The sequence below is a fragment of the Chionomys nivalis genome, chromosome 4, assembly GCF_950005125.1.
Source record: "Chionomys nivalis chromosome 4, mChiNiv1.1, whole genome shotgun sequence".
NCBI lineage: Eukaryota > Metazoa > Chordata > Mammalia > Rodentia > Cricetidae > Chionomys > Chionomys nivalis.
In genome coordinates this window covers 2,550,045-2,569,290 of record NC_080089.1, presented here as the reverse complement: position 1 = coordinate 2,569,290, position 19,246 = coordinate 2,550,045, and positions in this window count along the sequence as shown.

Here is a 19,246-nt window from a genome sequence, read left to right as displayed (position 1 = left end):
CTCCGTCCAAGCTTTACTTTGAAAGATAATCGCGTTCTCTTGAAAGTTTATTAATTTCTCGAAAGCTTTAGTAAGAAACGCACATGCGTTTCTTTCTAGAGACAAGCAGTTGTTTGCTACATGTGAAAGCACTGTTAGAACTGAGATCAGTGTTGCTTTTCTCAGTACAAGCTTTACTTTGAAAGATAATCGCGTTCTTTTGAAAGTTTATTAATTTCTCGAAAGCTTTAGTAAGAAACGCACATGCGTTTCTTTGTAAAGTAAAGCAGTTGTTTGCTAGGTGTGAAAGCACTGTTAGAACTGAGATCAGTGTTGCTTTTCTCAGTACAGGCTTTACTTTGAAAGATAATCTCGTTCTTTTGAAAGTTTATTAATTTCACGAAAGCTTTAGTAAGAAACGCACATGCGTTTCTTTTAGAGGAAAGCAGTTGTTTGCTACGTGTGAAAGCACTGTTAGAACTGAGATCAGTGTTGCTTTTCTGAGTACAAGCTTTACTTTGAAAGAAAATCGCGTTCTTTTGAAAGTTTATTAATTTCACGAAAGCTTTAGTATGAAACGCTCATCAGTTTTTTTGTAAAGACAAGCAGTTGTTTGCTACGTGTGAAAGCACTGTTAGAACTGAGATCAGTGTTGCTTTTCTGAGTACAAGCTTTACTTTGAAAGAAAATCGCGTTCTTTTGAAAGTTAATTGATTTCACGAAAGCTTTAGTAAGAAACGCACATGCGTTTCTTTCTCGAGACAGGCAGTTGTTTGCTACGTGTGAAAGCACTGTTAGAACTGAGATCAGTGTTGCTTTTCTCAGTACAAGCTTTACTTTGAAAGAAAATCTCGTTCTTTTGAAAGGTTATTAATTTCACGAAAGCTTTAGTAAGAAACGCACATGCGTTTCTTTGTCAAGACAGGCAGTTGTTTGCTACGTGTGAAAGCACTGTTAGAACTAAGATCAGTGTTGCTTTTCTCCGTACAAGCTTTACTTTGAAAGATAATCGCGTTCTTTTGAAAGTTTATTAATTTCTCGAAAGCTTTAGTAAGAAACACACATGCGTTTCTTTCTAGAGGAAAGCAGTTGTTTGCTACGTGTGAAAGCACTGTTAGAACTGAGATCAGTGTTGCTTTTCTCAGTACAAGCTTTACTTTGAAAGATAATCGCGTTCTTTTGAAAGTTTATTAATTTCACGAAAGCTTTAGTAAGAAACGCACATGCGTTTCTTTGTCAAGACAGACTGTTGTTTGCTACGTGTTAAAGCATTGTTAGAACTGAGATCAGTGTTGCTTTTCTCAGTACAAGCTTTACTTTGAAAGATAATCGCGTTCTTTTGAAAGTTTATTAATTTCACGAAAGCTTTAGTAAGAAACGCACATGCGTTTCTTTGTCAAGACAGGCAGTTGTTTGCTACGTGTGAAAGCACTGTTAGAACTGAGATCAGTGTTGCTTTTCTCAGTACAAGCTTTACTTAGAAAGATAATCGCGTTCTTTTGAAAGTTTATTAATTTCACGAAAGCTTTAGTAAGAAACGCACATGCGTTTCTTTGTCAAGACAGACAGTTGTTTGCTACGTGTGAAAGCATTGTTAGACCTGAGATCAGTGTTGCTTTTCTCCGTACAAGCTTTACTCTGAAAGATAATCGCGTTCTTTTGAAAGTTTATTAATTTCACGAAAGCTTTAGTAGGAAACGCACATGCGTTTCTTTGTAAAGACAGGCAGTTGTTTGCTACATGTGAAAGCACTGTTAGAACTGAGATCAGTGTTGCTTTTCTCAGTACAAGCTTTACTTTGAAAGAAAATCGCGTTCTTTTCAAAGTTTATTAATTTCACGAAAGCTTTAGTAAGAAACGCACATGCGTTTCTTTGTCAAGACAGGCAGTTGTTTGCTACGTGTGAAAGCACTGTTAGAACTGAGATCAGTGTTGCTTTTCTCCGTCCAAGCTTTACTTTGAAAGATAATCGCGTTCTCTTGAAAGTTTATTAATTTCTCGAAAGCTTTAGTAAGAAACGCACATGCGCTTCTTTCTAGAGACAAGCAGTTGTTTGCTACATGTGAAAGCACTGTTAGAACTGAGATCAGTGTTGCTTTTCTCAGTACAAGCTTTACTTTGAAAGATAATCGCGTTCTTTTGAAAGTTTATTAATTTCTCGAAAGCTTTAGTAAGAAACGCACATGCGTTTCTTTTAGAGGAAAGCAGTTGTTTGCTACGTGTGAAAGCACTGTTAGAACTGAGATCAGTGTTGCTTTTCTGAGTACAAGCTTTACTTTGAAAGAAAATCGCGTTCTTTTGAAAGTTTATTAATTTCACGAAAGCTTTAGTATGAAACGCTCATCAGTTTTTTTGTAAAGACAAGCAGTTGTTTGCTACGTGTGAAAGCACTGTTAGAACTGAGATCAGTGTTGCTTTTCTGAGTACAAGCTTTACTTTGAAAGAAAATCGCGTTCTTTTGAAAGTTAATTGATTTCACGAAAGCTTTAGTAAGAAACGCACATGCGTTTCTTTCTCGAGACAGGCAGTTGTTTGCTACGTGTGAAAGCACTGTTAGAACTGAGATCAGTGTTGCTTTTCTCAGTACAAGCTTTACTTTGAAAGAAAATCTCGTTCTTTTGAAAGGTTATTAATTTCACGAAAGCTTTAGTAAGAAACGCACATGCGTTTCTTTGTCAAGACAGGCAGTTGTTTGCTACGTGTGAAAGCACTGTTAGAACTAAGATCAGTGTTGCTTTTCTCCGTACAAGCTTTACTTTGAAAGATAATCGCGTTCTTTTGAAAGTTTATTAATTTCTCGAAAGCTTTAGTAAGAAACACACATGCGTTTCTTTCTAGAGGAAAGCAGTTGTTTGCTACGTGTGAAAGCACTGTTAGAACTGAGATCAGTGTTGCTTTTCTCAGTACAAGCTTTACTTTGAAAGATAATCGCGTTCTTTTGAAAGTTTATTAATTTCACGAAAGCTTTAGTAAGAAACGCACATGCGTTTCTTTGTCAAGACAGACTGTTGTTTGCTACGTGTTAAAGCATTGTTAGAACTGAGATCAGTGTTGCTTTTCTCAGTACAAGCTTTACTTTGAAAGATAATCGCGTTCTTTTGAAAGTTTATTAATTTCACGAAAGCTTTAGTAAGAAACGCACATGCGTTTCTTTGTCAAGACAGGCAGTTGTTTGCTACGTGTGAAAGCACTGTTAGAACTGAGATCAGTGTTGCTTTTCTCAGTACAAGCTTTACTTAGAAAGATAATCGCGTTCTTTTGAAAGTTTATTAATTTCACGAAAGCTTTAGTAAGAAACGCACATGCGTTTCTTTGTCAAGACAGACAGTTGTTTGCTACGTGTGAAAGCATTGTTAGACCTGAGATCAGTGTTGCTTTTCTCCGTACAAGCTTTACTCTGAAAGATAATCGCGTTCTTTTGAAAGTTTATTAATTTCACGAAAGCTTTAGTAGGAAACGCACATGCGTTTCTTTGTAAAGACAGGCAGTTGTTTGCTACATGTGAAAGCACTGTTAGAACTGAGATCAGTGTTGCTTTTCTCAGTACAAGCTTTACTTTGAAAAAAAATCGCGTTCTTTTGAAAGTTTATTGATTTCACGAAAGCTTTAGTAAGAAACGCACATGCGTTTCTTTGTAAAGACAAGCAGTTGTTTGCTACGTGTGAAAGCACTGTTAGAACTGAGATCAGTGTTGCTTTTCTCAGTACAAGCTCTACTTTGAAAGAAAATCGCGTTCTTTTGAAAGTTTATTAATTTCACGAAAGCTTTAGTAGGAAACGCACATGCGTTTCTTTGTCAAGACAGGCAGTTGTTTGCTACGTGTGAAAGCACTGTTAGAACTAAGATCAGTGTTGCTTTTCTCCGTACAAGCTTTACTTTGAAAGATAACCGCGGTCTTTTGAAAGTTTATTAATTTCACGAAAGCTTTAGTAGGAAACGCACATGCGTTTCTTTGTAAAGACAAGCAGTTGTTTGCTACGTGTGAAAGCACTGTTAGAACTGAGATCAGAGTTGCTTTTCTCAGAACAAGCTTTACTTTGAAAGAAAATCGCGTTCTTTTGAAAGTTTATTAATTTCACGAAAGCTTTAGTAAGAAACGCACATGCGTTTCTTTCTAGAAAAAAGCAGTTGTTTGCTAATTGTGAAAGCACTGTTAGAACTGAGATCAGTGTTGCTTTTCTCAGTACAAGCTCTACTTTGAAAGAAATCTCGTTCTTTGGAAAGTTTATGAATTTCTCGAAAGCTTTAGTAAGAAACGCACATGCGTTTCTTTCTAGAGACAAGCAGTTGTTTGCTACGTGTGAAAGCACTGTTAGAACTGAGATCAGTGTTGCTTTTCTCAGTACAAGCTTTACTTTGAAAGATAATCGCATTCCTTTGAAAGTTTATTAATTTCACGAAAGCTTTAGTAAGAAACGCACATGCGTTTCTCTGTCAAGACAGGCAGTTGTTTGCTACGTGTGAAAGCACTGTTAGAACTGAGATCTGTGTTGCTTTTCTCAGTACAAGCTTTACTTTGAAAGAAAATCGCGTTTTTTTGAAAGTTTATTAATTTCACGAAAGCTTTAGTAAGAAACGCACATGCGTTTCTTTGTCAAGACAGGCAGTTGTTTGCTACGTGTGAAAGCACTGTTAGAACTGAGATCAGTGTTGCTTTTCTCCGTACAAGCTTTACTTTGAAAGATAATCGCGTTCTTTTGAAAGTTTATTAATTTCTCGAAAGCTTTAGTAAGAAACGCACATGCGTTTCTTTCTAGAGACAAGCAGTTGTTTGCTACATGTGAAAGCACTGTTAGAACTGAGATCAGTGTTGCTTTTCTCAGTACAAGCTTTACTTTGAAAGATAATCGCGTTCTTTTGAAAGTTTATTAATTTCACGAAAGCTTTAGTAAGAAACGCACATGCGTTTCTTTCTAGAAAAAAGCAGTTGTTTGCTAATTGTGAAAGCACTGTTAGAACTGAGATCAGTGTTGCTTTTCTCAGTACAAGCTCTACTTTGAAAGAAAATCTCGTTCTTTGGAAAGTTTATGAATTTCTCGAAAGCTTTAGTAAGAAACGCACATGCGTTTCTTTCTAGAGACAAGCAGTTGTTTGCTACGTGTGAAAGCACTGTTAGAACTGAGATCAGTGTTGCTTTTCTCAGTACAAGCTTTACTTTGAAAGATAATCGCATTCCTTTGAAAGTTTATTAATTTCACGAAAGCTTTAGTAAGAAACGCACATGCGTTTCTCTGTCAAGACAGGCAGTTGTTTGCTACGTGTGAAAGCACTGTTAGAACTGAGATCTGTGTTGCTTTTCTCAGTACAAGCTTTACTTTGAAAGAAAATCGCGTTTTTTTGAAAGTTTATTAATTTCACGAAAGCTTTAGTAAGAAACGCACATGCGTTTCTTTGTCAAGACAGGCAGTTGTTTGCTACGTGTGAAAGCACTGTTAGAACTGAGATCAGTGTTGCTTTTCTCCGTACAAGCTTTACTTTGAAAGATAATCGCGTTCTTTTGAAAGTTTATTAATTTCTCGAAAGCTTTAGTAAGAAACGCACATGCGTTTCTTTCTAGAGACAAGCAGTTGTTTGCTACATGTGAAAGCACTGTTAGAACTGAGATCAGTGTTGCTTTTCTCAGTACAAGCTTTACTTTGAAAGATAATCGCGTTCTTTTGAAAGTTTATTAATTTCTCGAAAGCTTTAGTAAGAAACGCACATGCGTTTCTTTGTAAAGTAAAGCAGTTGTTTGCTAGGTGTGAAAGCACTGTTAGAACTGAGATCAGTGTTGCTTTTCTCAGTACAGGCTTTACTTTGAAAGATAATCTCGTTCTTTTGAAAGTTTATTAATTTCACGAAAGCTTTAGTAAGAAACGCACATGCGTTTCTTTTAGAGGAAAGCAGTTGTTTGCTACGTGTGAAAGCACTGTTAGAACTGAGATCAGTGTTGCTTTTCTGAGTACAAGCTTTACTTTGAAAGAAAATCGTGTTCTTTTGAAAGTTTATTAATTTCACGAAAGCTTTAGTATGAAACGCTCATCAGTTTTTTTGTAAAGACAAGCAGTTGTTTGCTACGTGTGAAAGCACTGTTAGAACTGAGATCAGTGTTGCTTTTCTCAGTACAAGCTTTACTTTGAAAGATAATCACGTTCTTTTGAAAGTTTATTAATTTCACGAAAGCTTTAGTAAGAAACGCACATGCGTTTCTTTCTAGAAAAAAGCAGTTGTTTGCTACGTGTGAAAGCACTGTTAGAACTGAGATCAGTGTTGCTTTTCTCAGTACAAGCTCTACTTTGAAAGAAAATCTCGTTCTTTGGAAAGTTTATGAATTTCTCGAAAGCTTTAGTAAGAAACGCACATGCGTTTAATTCTAGAGACAAGCAGTTGTTTGCTACGTGTGAAAGCACTGTTAGAACTGAGATCAGTGTTGCTTTTCTCAGTACAAGCTTTACTTTGAAAGATAATCGCATTCATTTGAAAGTTTATTAATTTCACGAAAGCTTTAGTAAGAAACGCACATGCGTTTCTCTGTCAAGACAGGCAGTTGTTTGCTACGTGTGAAAGCACTGTTAGAACTGAGATCTGTGTTGCTTTTCTCAGTACAAGCTTTACTTTGAAAGAAAATCGCGTTTTTTTGAAAGTTTATTAATTTCACAAAAGCTTTAGTAAGAAACGCACATGCGTTTCTTTGTCAAGACAGGCAGTTGTTTGCTACGTGTGAAAGCACTGTTAGAACTAAGATCAGTGTTGCTTTTCTCCGTACAAGCTTTACTTTGAAAGATAATCGCGTTCTTTTGAAAGTTTATTAATTTCTCGAAAGCTTTAGTAAGAAACGCACATGCGTTTCTTTGTAAAGTAAAGCAGTTGTTTGCTAATTGTGAAAGCACTGTTAGAACTGAGATCAGTGTTGCTTTTCTCAGTACAGGCTTTACTTTGAAAGATAATCTCGTTCTTTTGAAAGTTTATTAATTTCACGAAAGCTTTAGTAAGAAACGCACATGCGTTTCTTTCTAGAAAAAAGCAGTTGTTTGCTAATTGTGAAAGCACTGTTAGAACTGAGATCAGTGTTGCTTTTCTCAGTACAAGCTCTACTTTGAAAGAAAATCTCGTTCTTTGGAAAGTTTATGAATTTCTCGAAAGCTTTAGTAAGAAACGCACATGCGTTTCTTTCTAGAGACAAGCAGTTGTTTGCTACGTGTGAAAGCACTGTTAGAACTGAGATCAGTGTTGCTTTTCTCAGTACAAGCTTTACTTTGAAAGATAATCGCATTCCTTTGAAAGTTTATTAATTTCACGAAAGCTTTAGTAAGAAACGCACATGCGTTTCTCTGTCAAGACAGGCAGTTGTTTGCTACGTGTGAAAGCACTGTTAGAACTGAGATCTGTGTTGCTTTTCTCAGTACAAGCTTTACTTTGAAAGAAAATCGCGTTTTTTTGAAAGTTTATTAATTTCACGAAAGCTTTAGTAAGAAACGCACATGCGTTTCTTTGTCAAGACAGGCAGTTGTTTGCTACGTGTGAAAGCACTGTTAGAACTGAGATCAGTGTTGCTTTTCTCCGTACAAGCTTTACTTTGAAAGATAATCGCGTTCTTTTGAAAGTTTATTAATTTCTCGAAAGCTTTAGTAAGAAACGCACATGCGTTTCTTTCTAGAGACAAGCAGTTGTTTGCTACATGTGAAAGCACTGTTAGAACTGAGATCAGTGTTGCTTTTCTCAGTACAAGCTTTACTTTGAAAGATAATCGCGTTCTTTTGAAAGTTTATTAATTTCTCGAAAGCTTTAGTAAGAAACGCACATGCGTTTCTTTGTAAAGTAAAGCACTTGTTTGCTAGGTGTGAAAGCACTGTTAGAATTGAGATCAGTGTTGCTTTTCTCAGTACAGGCTTTACTTTGAAAGATAATCTCGTTCTTTTGAAAGTTTATTAATTTCTCGAAAGCTTTAGTATGAAACGCTCATCAGTTTTTTTGTAAAGACAAGCAGTTGTTTGCTACGTGTGAAAGCACTGTTAGAACTGAGATCAGTGTTGCTTTTCTCAGTACAAGCTTTACTTTGAAAGATAATCACGTTCTTTTGAAAGTTTATTAATTTCACGAAAGCTTTAGTAAGAAACGCACATGCGTTTCTTTCTAGAAAAAAGCAGTTGTTTGCTACGTGTGAAAGCACTGTTAGAACTGAGATCAGTGTTGCTTTTCTCAGTACAAGCTCTACTTTGAAAGAAAATCTCGTTCTTTGGAAAGTTTATGAATTTCTCGAAAGCTTTAGTAAGAAACGCACATGCGTTTCTTTCTAGAGACAAGCAGTTGTTTGCTACGTGTGAAAGCACTGTTAGAACTGAGATCAGTGTTGCTTTTCTCAGTACAAGCTTTACTTTGAAAGATAATCGCATTCATTTGAAAGTTTATTAATTTCACGAAAGCTTTAGTAAGAAACGCACATGCGTTTCTCTGTCAAGACAGGCAGTTGTTTGCTACGTGTGAAAGCACTGTTAGAACTGAGATCTGTGTTGCTTTTCTCAGTACAAGCTTTACTTTGAAAGAAAATCGCGTTTTTTTGAAAGTTTATTAATTTCACGAAAGCTTTAGTAAGAAACGCACATGCGTTTCTTTGTCAAGACAGGCAGTTGTTTGCTACGTGTGAAAGCACTGTTAGAACTAAGATCAGTGTTGCTTTTCTCCGTACAAGCTTTACTTTGAAAGATAATCGCGTTCTTTTGAAAGTTTATTAATTTCTCGAAAGCTTTAGTAAGAAACGCACATGCGTTTCTTTGTAAAGTAAAGCAGTTGTTTGCTAATTGTGAAAGCACTGTTAGAACTGAGATCAGTGTTGCTTTTCTCAGTACAGGCTTTACTTTGAAAGATAATCTCGTTCTTTTGAAAGTTTATTAATTTCACGAAAGCTTTAGTAAGAAACGCACATGCGTTTCTTTTAGAGGAAAGCAGTTGTTTGCTACGTGTGAAAGCACTGTTAGAACTGAGATCAGTGTTGCTTTTCTGAGTACAAGCTTTACTTTGAAAGAAAATCGTGTTCTTTTGAAAGTTTATTAATTTCACGAAAGCTTTAGTATGAAACGCTCATCAGTTTTTTTGTAAAGACAAGCAGTTGTTTGCTACGTGTGAAAGCACTGTTAGAACTGAGATCAGTGTTGCTTTTCTCAGTACAAGCTTTACTTTGAAAGATAATCACGTTCTTTTGAAAGTTTATTAATTTCACGAAAGCTTTAGTAAGAAACGCACATGCGTTTCCTTCTAGAGAAAAGCAGTTGTTTGCTACGTGTGAAAGCACTGTTAGAACTGAGATCAGTGTTGCTTTTCTCAGTACAAGCTTTACTTTGAAAGAAAATCTCATACTTTTGAAAGTTTATTGATTTCACGAAAGCTTTAGTAAGAAACGCACATGCGTTTCTTTCTCGAGACAGGCAGTTGTTTGCTACGTGTGAAAGCACTGTTAGAACTGAGATCAGTGTTGCTTTTCACAGTACAAGCTTTACTTTGAAAGAAAATCGCGTTCTTTTGAAAGTTTATTAATTTCACGAAAGCTTTAGTCAGAAACGCACATGAGTTTCTTTGTCAAGACAGGCAGTTGTTTGCTACATGTGAAAGCACTGTTAGAAATGAGATCAGTGTTGCTTTTCTCAGTACAAGCTTTACTTTGAAAGAAAATCTCGTTCTTTTGAAAGTTTATTAATTTCTCGAAAGCTTTAGTAAGAAACGCACAAGCGTTTCTTTCTAGAGACAAGCAGTTGTTTGCTACCTGGGAAAGCACTGTTAGAACTGAGATCAGTGTTGCTTTTCTCAGTACAAGCTTTACTTTGAAAGATAATCGCGTTCTTTTGAAAGTGTATTAATTTCACGAAAGCTTTAGTAAGAAACGCACATGCGTTTCTCTCTAGAGGAAAGCAGTTGTTTGCTACGTGTGAAAGCACTGTTAGAACTGAGATCAGTGTTGCTTTTCTCAGTACAAGCTTTACTTTGAAAGATAATCGCGTTCTTTTGAAAGTTTATTAATTTCACGAAAGCTTTAGTAGGAAACGCACATGCGTTTCTTTGTAAAGACAAGCAGTTGTTTGCTACGTGTGAAAGCACTGTTAGAACTGAGATCAGTGTTGCTTTTCTCAGTACAAGCTTTACTTTGAAAAAAAATCGCGTTCTTTTGAAAGTTTATTGATTTCACGAAAGATTTAGTAAGAAACGCACATGCGTTTCTTTGTAAAGACAAGCAGTTGTTTGCTACGTGTGAAAGCACTGTTAGAACTGAGATCAGTGTTGCTTTTCTCAGTGCAAGCTCTACTTTGAAAGAAAATCGCGTTCTTTTGAAAGTTTATTAATTTCACGAAAGCTTTAGTAAGAAACGCACATGCGTTTCTTTGTCAAGACAGGCAGTTGTTTGCTACGTGTGAAAGCACTGTTAGAACTGAGATCAGTGTTGCTTTTCTCCGTACAAGCTTTACTTTGAAAGATAATCGCGTTCTTTTGAAAGTTTATTAATTTGACGAAAGCTTTAGTAAGAAACGCACATGCGTTCCTTTCTAGAGACAAGCAGTTGTTTGCTACGTGTGAAAGCACTGTTAGAACTGAGATCAGTGTTGCTTTTCCCAGTACAAGCTTTACTTTGAAAGAAAATCGCGTTCTTTTGAAAGTTTATTAATTTCACGAAAGCTTTAGTAAGAAACGCACATGCGTTTCTTTGTCAAGACAGGCAGTTGTTTGATATGTGTGAAAGCACTGTTAGAACTGAGATCAGTGTTGCTTTTCTCAGTACAAGCTTTACTTTGAAAGATAATCGCGTTCTTTTGAAAGTTTATTAATTTGACGAAAGCTTTAGTAAGAAACGCACATGCGTTTCTTTCTAGAGGAAAGCAGTTGTTTGCTACGTGTGAAAGCACTGTTAGAACTGAGATCAGTGTTGCTTTTCTCAGTACAAGCTTTATTTTGAAAGATAATCGCATTCTTTTGAAAGTTTATTAATTTCACGAAAGCTTTAGTAAGAAACGCACATGCGTTTCTTTGTCAAGACAGACAGTTGTTTGCTACGTGTGAAAGCATTGTTAGAACTGAGATCAGTGTTGCTTTTCTCCGTACAAGCTTTACTTTGAAAGATAATCACGTTCTTTTGAAAGTTTATTAATTTCACGAAAGCTTTAGTAGGAAACGCACATGCGTTTCTTTGTAAAGAGAAGCAGTTGTTTGCTACGTGTGAAAGCACTGTTAGAACTGAGATCAGTGTTGCTTTTCTCAGTAAAAGCTTTACTTTGAAAGATAATCTTGTTCTTTTGAAAGTTAATTAATTTCACGAAAGCTTTAGTAAGAAACGCACATGCGTTTCTTTCTAGAGGAAAGCAGTTGTTTGCTACGTGTGAAAGCACTGTTAGGACTGAGATCAGTGTTGCTTTTGTCAGTACAGGCTTTACTTTGAAAGATAATCTCGTTCTTTTGAAAGTTTATTAATTTCACAAAAGCTTTAGTAAGAAACGCACATGCGTTTCTTTTAGAGGAAAGCAGTTGTTTGCTACGTGTGAAAGCACTGTTAGAACTGAGATCAGTGTTGCTTTTCTGAGTACAAGCTTTACTTTGAAAGAAAATCGCGTTCTTTTGAAAGTTTATTAATTTCACGAAAGCTTTAGTATGAAACGCTCATCAGTTTTTTTGTAAAGACAAGCAGTTGTTTGCTACGTGTGAAAGCACTGTTAGAACTGAGATCAGTGTTGCTTTTCTCAGTACAAGCTTTACTTTGAAAGATAATCACGTTCTTTAGAAAGTTTATTAATTTCACGAAAGCTTTAGTAAGAAACGGACATGCGTTTCCTTCTAGAGAAAAGCAGTTGTTTGCTACGTGTGAAAGCACTGTTAGAACTGAGATCAGTGTTGCTTTTCTCAGTACAAGCTTTACTTTGAAAGAAAATCTCATACTTTTGAAAGTTTATTGATTTCACGAAAGCTTTAGTAAGAAACGCACATGCGTTTCTTTCTCGAGACAGGCAGTTGTTTGCTACGTGTGAAAGCACTGTTAGAACTGAGATCAGTGTTGCTTTTCTCAGTACAAGCTTTACTTTGAAAGAAAATCTCGTTCTTTTGAAATTTTATTAATTTCACGAAAGCTTTAGTAAGAAACGCACATGCGTTTCTTTGTCAAGACAGGCAGTTGTTTGCTACCTGGGAAAGCACTGTTAGAACTGAGATCAGTGTTGCTTTTCTCAGTACAAGCTTTACTTTGAAAGATAATCGCGTTCTTTTGAAAGTTTATTAATTTCACGAAAGCTTTAGTAAGAAACGCACATGCGATTCTTTGTCAAGACAGGAAGTTGTTTGCTACGTGTGAAAGCACTGTTAGAACTGAGATCAGTGTTGCTTTTCTCAGTACAACCTTTACTTTGAAAGAAAATCTCGTTCTTTTGAAATTTTATTAATTTCACGAAAGCTTTAGTAAGAAACGCACATGCGTTTCTTTGTCAAGACAGGCAGTTGTTTGCTACCTGGGAAAGCACTGTTAGAACTGAGATCAGTGTTGCTTTTCTCAGTACAAGCTTTACTTTGAAAGATAATCGCGTTCTTTTGAAAGTTTATTAATTTCACGAAAGCTTTAGTAAGAAACGCACATGCGATTCTTTGTCAAGACAGGAAGTTGTTTGCTACGTGTGAAAGCACTGTTAGAACTGAGATCAGTGTTGCTTTTCTCAGTACAAGCTTTACTTTGAAAGATAATCGCGTTCTTTTGAAAGTTTATTAATTTCTCGAAAGCTTTAGTAGGAAACGCACATGCGTTTCTTTGTAAAGACAAGCAGTTGTTTGCTACGTGTGAAAGCACTGTTAGAACTGAGATCAGTGTTGCTTTTCTCAGTACAAGCTTTACTTTGAAAAAAAATCGCGTTCTTTTGAAAGTTTATTGATTTCACGAAAGATTTAGTAAGAAACGCACATGCGTTTGTTTGTAAAGACAAGCAGTTGTTTGCTATGTGTGAAAGCACTGTTAGAACTGAGATCAGTGTTGCTTTTCTCAGTGCAAGCTCTACTTTGAAAGAAAATCGCGTTCTTTTGAAAGTTTATTAATTTCACGAAAGCTTTAGTAAGAAACGCACATGCGTTTCTTTGTCAAGACAGGCAGTTGTTTGCTACGTGTGAAAGCACTGTTAGAACTGAGATCAGTGTTGCTTTTCTCCGTACAAGCTTTACTTTGAAAGATAATCGCGTTCTTTCGAAAGTTTATTAATTTCACGAAAGCTTTAGTAGGAAACGCACATGCGTTTCTTTGTAAAGACAAGCAGTTGTTTGCTACGTGTGAAAGCACTGTTAGAACTTAGATCAGTGTTGCTTTTCTCAGTAAAAGCTTTACTTTGAAAGATAATCGCGTTCTTTTGAAAGTTTATTAATTTCACGAAAGCTTTAGTAAGAAACGCACATGCGTTTCTTTGTCAAGACAGACAATTGTTTGCTACGTGTGAAAGCATTGTTAGAACTGAGATCAGTGTTGCTTTTCTCCGTACAAGATTTACTTTGAAAGATAATCGCGTTCTTTTGAAAGTTTATTAATTTCACGAAAGCTTTAGTAGGAAACGCACATGCGTTTCTTTCTAGAGGAAAGCAGTTGTTTGCTACGTGTGAAAGCACTGTTAGAACTGAGATCAGTGTTGCTTTTCTCAGTACAAGCTTTATTTTGAAAGATAATCGCATTCTTTTGAAAGTTTATTAATTTCACGAAAGCTTTAGTAAGAAACGCACATGCGTTTCTTTGTCAAGACAGACAGTTGTTTGCTACGTGTGAAAGCATTGTTAGAACTGAGATCAGTGTTGCTTTTCTCCGTACAAGCTTTACTTTGAAAGATAATCACGTTCTTTTGAAAGTTTATTAATTTCACGAAAGCTTTAGTAGGAAACGCACATGCGTTTCTTTGTAAAGACAAGCAGTTGTTTGCTACGTGTGAAAGCACTGTTAGAACTGAGATCAGTGTTGCTTTTCTCAGTACAAGCTTTACTTTGAAAAAAAATCGCGTTCTTTTGAAAGTTTATTGATTTCACGAAAGCTTTAGTAAGAAACGCACATGCGTTTCTTTGTAAAGACAAGCAGTTGTTTGCTACGTGTGAAAGGACTGTCAGAACTGAGATCAGTGTTGCTTTTCTCAGAACAAGCTCTACTTTGAAAGAAAATCGCGTTCTTTTGAAAGTTTATTAATTTCACGAAAGCTTTAGTAAGAAACGCACATGCGTTTCTTTGTCAAGACAGGCAGTTGTTTGCTAATTGTGAAAGCACTGTTAGAACTGAGATCAGTGTTGCTTTTCTCCGTACAAGCTTAACTTTGAAAGATAATCGCGTTCTTTTGAAAGTTTATTAATTTCACGAAAGCTTTAGTAGGAAACGCACATGCGTTTCTTTGTAAAGAGAAGCAGTTGTTTGCTACGTGTGAAAGCACTGTTAGAACTGAGATCAGTGTTGCTTTTCTCAGTACAAGCTTTACTTTGAAAAAAAATCGCGTTCTTTTGAAAGTTTATTGATTTCACGAAAGATTTAGTAAGAAACGCACATGCGTTTGTTTGTAAAGACAAGCAGTTGTTTGCTATGTGTGAAAGCACTGTTAGAACTGAGATCAGTGTTGCTTTTCTCAGTGCAAGCTCTACTTTGAAAGAAAATCGCGTTCTTTTGAAAGTTTATTAATTTCACGAAAGCTTTAGTAAGAAACGCACATGCGTTTCTTTGTCAAGACAGGCAGTTGTTTGCTACGTGTGAAAGCACTGTTAGAACTGAGATCAGTGTTGCTTTTCTCCGTACAAGCTTTACTTTGAAAGATAATCGCGTTCTTTCGAAAGTTTATTAATTTCACGAAAGCTTTAGTAGGAAACGCACATGCGTTTCTTTGTAAAGACAAGCAGTTGTTTGCTACGTGTGAAAGCACTGTTAGAACTTAGATCAGTGTTGCTTTTCTCAGTAAAAGCTTTACTTTGAAAGATAATCGCGTTCTTTTGAAAGTTTATTAATTTCACGAAAGCTTTAGTAAGAAACGCACATGCGTTTCTTTGTCAAGACAGACAATTGTTTGCTACGTGTGAAAGCATTGTTAGAACTGAGATCAGTGTTGCTTTTCTCCGTACAAGCTTTACTTTGAAAGATAATCGCGTTCTTTTGAAAGTTTATTAATTTCACGAAAGCTTTAGTAGGAAACGCACATGCGTTTCTTTCTAGAGGAAAGCAGTTGTTTGCTACGTGTGAAAGCACTGTTAGAACTGAGATCAGTGTTGCTTTTCTCAGTACAAGCTTTATTTTGAAAGATAATCGCATTCTTTTGAAAGTTTATTAATTTCACGAAAGCTTTAGTAAGAAACGCACATGCGTTTCTTTGTCAAGACAGACAGTTGTTTGCTACGTGTGAAAGCATTGTTAGAACTGAGATCAGTGTTGCTTTTCTCCGTACAAGCTTTACTTTGAAAGATAATCACGTTCTTTTGAAAGTTTATTAATTTCACGAAAGCTTTAGTAGGAAACGCACATGCGTTTCTTTGTAAAGACAAGCAGTTGTTTGCTACGTGTGAAAGCACTGTTAGAACTGAGATCAGTGTTGCTTTTCTCAGTACAAGCTTTACTTTGAAAAAAAATCGCGTTCTTTTGAAAGTTTATTGATTTCACGAAAGCTTTAGTAAGAAACGCACATGCGTTTCTTTGTAAAGACAAGCAGTTGTTTGCTACGTGTGAATGCACTGTCAGAACTGAGATCAGTGTTGCTTTTCTCAGAACAAGCTCTACTTTGAAAGAAAATCGCGTTCTTTTGAAAGTTTATTAATTTCACGAAAGCTTTAGTAAGAAACGCACATGCGTTTCTTTGTCAAGACAGGCAGTTGTTTGCTAATTGTGAAAGCACTGTTAGAACTGAGATCAGTGTTGCTTTTCTCCGTACAAGCTTAACTTTGAAAGATAATCGCGTTCTTTTGAAAGTTTATTAATTTCACGAAAGCTTTAGTAGGAAACGCACATGCGTTTCTTTGTAAAGAGAAGCAGTTGTTTGCTACGTGTGAAAGCACTGTTAGAACTGAGATCAGTGTTGCTTTTCTCAGTAAAAGCTTTACTTTGAAAGAAAATCGCGTTCTTTTGAAAGTTTATTAATTTCACGAAAGCTTTAGTAAGAAACGCACATGCGTTTCTTTGTCAAGACAGGCAGTTGTTTGCTACGTTTGAAAGCACTGTTAGAACTTAGATCAGTGTTGCTTTTCTCAGTAAAAGCTTTACTTTGAAAGATAATCTTGTTCTTTTGAAAGTTTATTAATTTCACGAAAGCTTTAGTAAGAAACGCACATGCGTTTCTTTCTAGAGGAAAGCAGTTGTTTGCTACGTGTGAAAGCATTGTTCGAACTCAGATCAGTGTTGCTTTTCTCAGTACAAGCTTTACTATGAAAGAAAATCGCGTTCTTTTGAAAGTTTATTAATTTCACGAAAGCTTTAGTAAGAAACGCTCATGCGTTTTTTTGTAAAGACAATCAGTTGTTTGCTACGTGTGAAAGCACTGTTAGAACTGAGATCAGTGTTGCTTTTCTCAGTACAAGCTCTACTTTGAAAGATAATCGCGTTCTTATGAAAGTTTATTAATTTCACGAAAGCTTTAGTAAGAAACGCACATGCGTTTCTTTCTAGAGGAAAGCAGTTGTTTGCTACGTGTGAAAGCACTGTTAGAACTGAGATCAGTGTTGCTTTTCTCCGTACAAGCTTTACTTTGAAAGATAATCGCGTTCTTTCGAAAGTTTATTAATTTCACGAAAGCTTTAGTAGGAAACGCACATGCGTTTCTTTGTAAAGACAAGCAGTTGTTTGCTACGTGTGAAAGCACTGTTAGAACTTAGATCAGTGTTGCTTTTCTCAGTAAAAGCTTTACTTTGAAAGATAATCGCGTTCTTTTGAAAGTTTATTAATTTCACGAAAGCTTTAGTAAGAAACGCACATGCGTTTCTTTGTCAAGACAGACAATTGTTTGCTACGTGTGAAAGCATTGTTAGAACTGAGATCAGTGTTGCTTTTCTCCGTACAAGCTTTACTTTGAAAGATAATCGCGTTCTTTTGAAAGTTTATTAATTTCACGAAAGCTTTAGTAGGAAACGCACATGCGTTTCTTTCTAGAGGAAAGCAGTTGTTTGCTACGTGTGAAAGCACTGTTAGAACTGAGATCAGTGTTGCTTTTCTCAGTACAAGCTTTATTTTGAAAGATAATCGCATTCTTTTGAAAGTTTATTAATTTCACGAAAGCTTTAGTAGGAAACGCACATGCGTTTCTTTGTAAAGACAAGCAGTTGTTTGCTACGTGTGAAAGCACTGTTAGAACTGAGATCAGTGTTGCTTTTCTCAGTACAAGCTTTACTTTGAAAAAAAATCGCGTTCTTTTGAAAGTTTATTGATTTCACGAAAGCTTTAGTAAGAAACGCACATGCGTTTCTTTGTAAAGACAAGCAGTTGTTTGCTACGTGTGAATGCACTGTCAGAACTGAGATCAGTGTTGCTTTTCTCAGAACAAGCTCTACTTTGAAAGAAAATCGCGTTCTTTTGAAAGTTTATTAATTTCACGAAAGCTTTAGTAAGAAACGCACATGCGTTTCTTTGTCAAGACAGGCAGTTGTTTGCTAATTGTGAAAGCACTGTTAGAACTGAGATCAGTGTTGCTTTTCTCCGTACAAGCTTAACTTTGAAAGATAATCGCGTTCTTTTGAAAGTTTATTAATTTCACGAAAGCTTTAGTAGGAAACGCACATGCGTTTCTTTGTAAAGAGAAGCAGTTGTTTGCTACGTGTGAAAGCACTGTTAGAACTGAGATCAGTGTTGCTTTTCTCAGTAAAAGCTTTACTTTGAAAGAAAATCGCGTTCTTTTGAAAGTTTATTAATTTCACGAAAGCTTTAGTAAGAAACGCACATGCGTTTCTTTGTCAAGACAGGCAGTTGTTTGCTACGTTTGAAAGCACTGTTAGAACTTAGATCAGTGTTGCTTTTCTCAGTAAAAGCTTTACTTTGAAAGATAATCTTGTTCTTTTGAAAGTTTATTAATTTCACGAAAGCTTTAGTAAGAAACGCACATGCGTTTCTTTCTAGAGGAAAGCAGTTGTTTGCTACGTGTGAAAGCATTGTTCGAACTCAGATCAGTGTTGCTTTTCTCAGTACAAGCTTTACTATGAAAGAAAATCGCGTTCTTTTGAAAGTTTATTAATTTCACGAAAGCTTTAGTAAGAAACGCTCATGCGTTTTTTTGTAAAGACAATCAGTTGTTTGCTACGTGTGAAAGCACTGTTAGAACTGAGATCAGTGTTGCTTTTCTCAGTACAAGCTCTACTTTGAAAGATAATCGCGTTCTTATGAAAGTTTATTAATTTCACGAAAGCTTTAGTAAGAAACGCACATGCGTTTCTTTCTAGAGGAAAGCAGTTGTTTGCTACGTGTGAAAGCACTGTTAGAACTGAGATCAGTGTTGCTTTTCTCAGTACAAGCTTTACATTGAAAAAAATCGCGTTCTTTTGAAAGTTTATTAATTTCACGAAAGCTTTAGTAAGAAACGCACATGCGTTTCTTTGTCAAGACAGGCAGTTGTTTGCTACGTGTGAAAGCACTGTTAGAACTGAGATCAGTGTTGCTTTTCTCAGTACAAGCTTTACTTTGAAAGAAAATCGCATTCTTTTGAAAGTTTATTAATTTCACGAAAGCTTTAGTAAGAAACGCACATGCGTTTCTTTGTAAAGACAGGCAGTTGTTTGCTACGTGTGAAAGCACTGTTAGAACTGAGATCAGTGTTGCTTTTCTCAGTACAAGCTTTACTTTGAAAGATAATCTTGTTCTTTTGAAAGTTTATTAATTTCACGAAAGCTTTAGTAAGAAACGCACATGCGTTTCTTTCTAGAGGAAAGGAGTTGTTTGCTACGTGTGAAAGCACTGTTAGAACTCAGATCAGTGTTGCTTTTCTCAGTACAAGCTTTACTATGAAAGAAAATCGCGTTCCTTTGAAAGTTTATTAATTTCACGAAAGCTTTAGTAAGAAACGCTCATGCGTTTTTTTGTAAAGACAATCAGTTGTTTGCTACGTGTGAAAGCACTGTTAGAACTGAGATCAGTGTTGCTTGTCTCAGTACAAGCTCTACTTTGAAAGAAAATCGCGTTCTTTTGAAAGTTTATTAATTTCACGAAAGCTTTAGTAAGAAACGCACATGCGTTTCTTTCTAGAGGAAAGCAGTTGTTTGCTACGTGTGAAAGCACTGTTAGAACTGAGATCAGTGTTGCTTTTCTGAGTACAAGCTTTACTTTGAAAGAAAACCGCGTTCTTTTGAAAGTTTATTA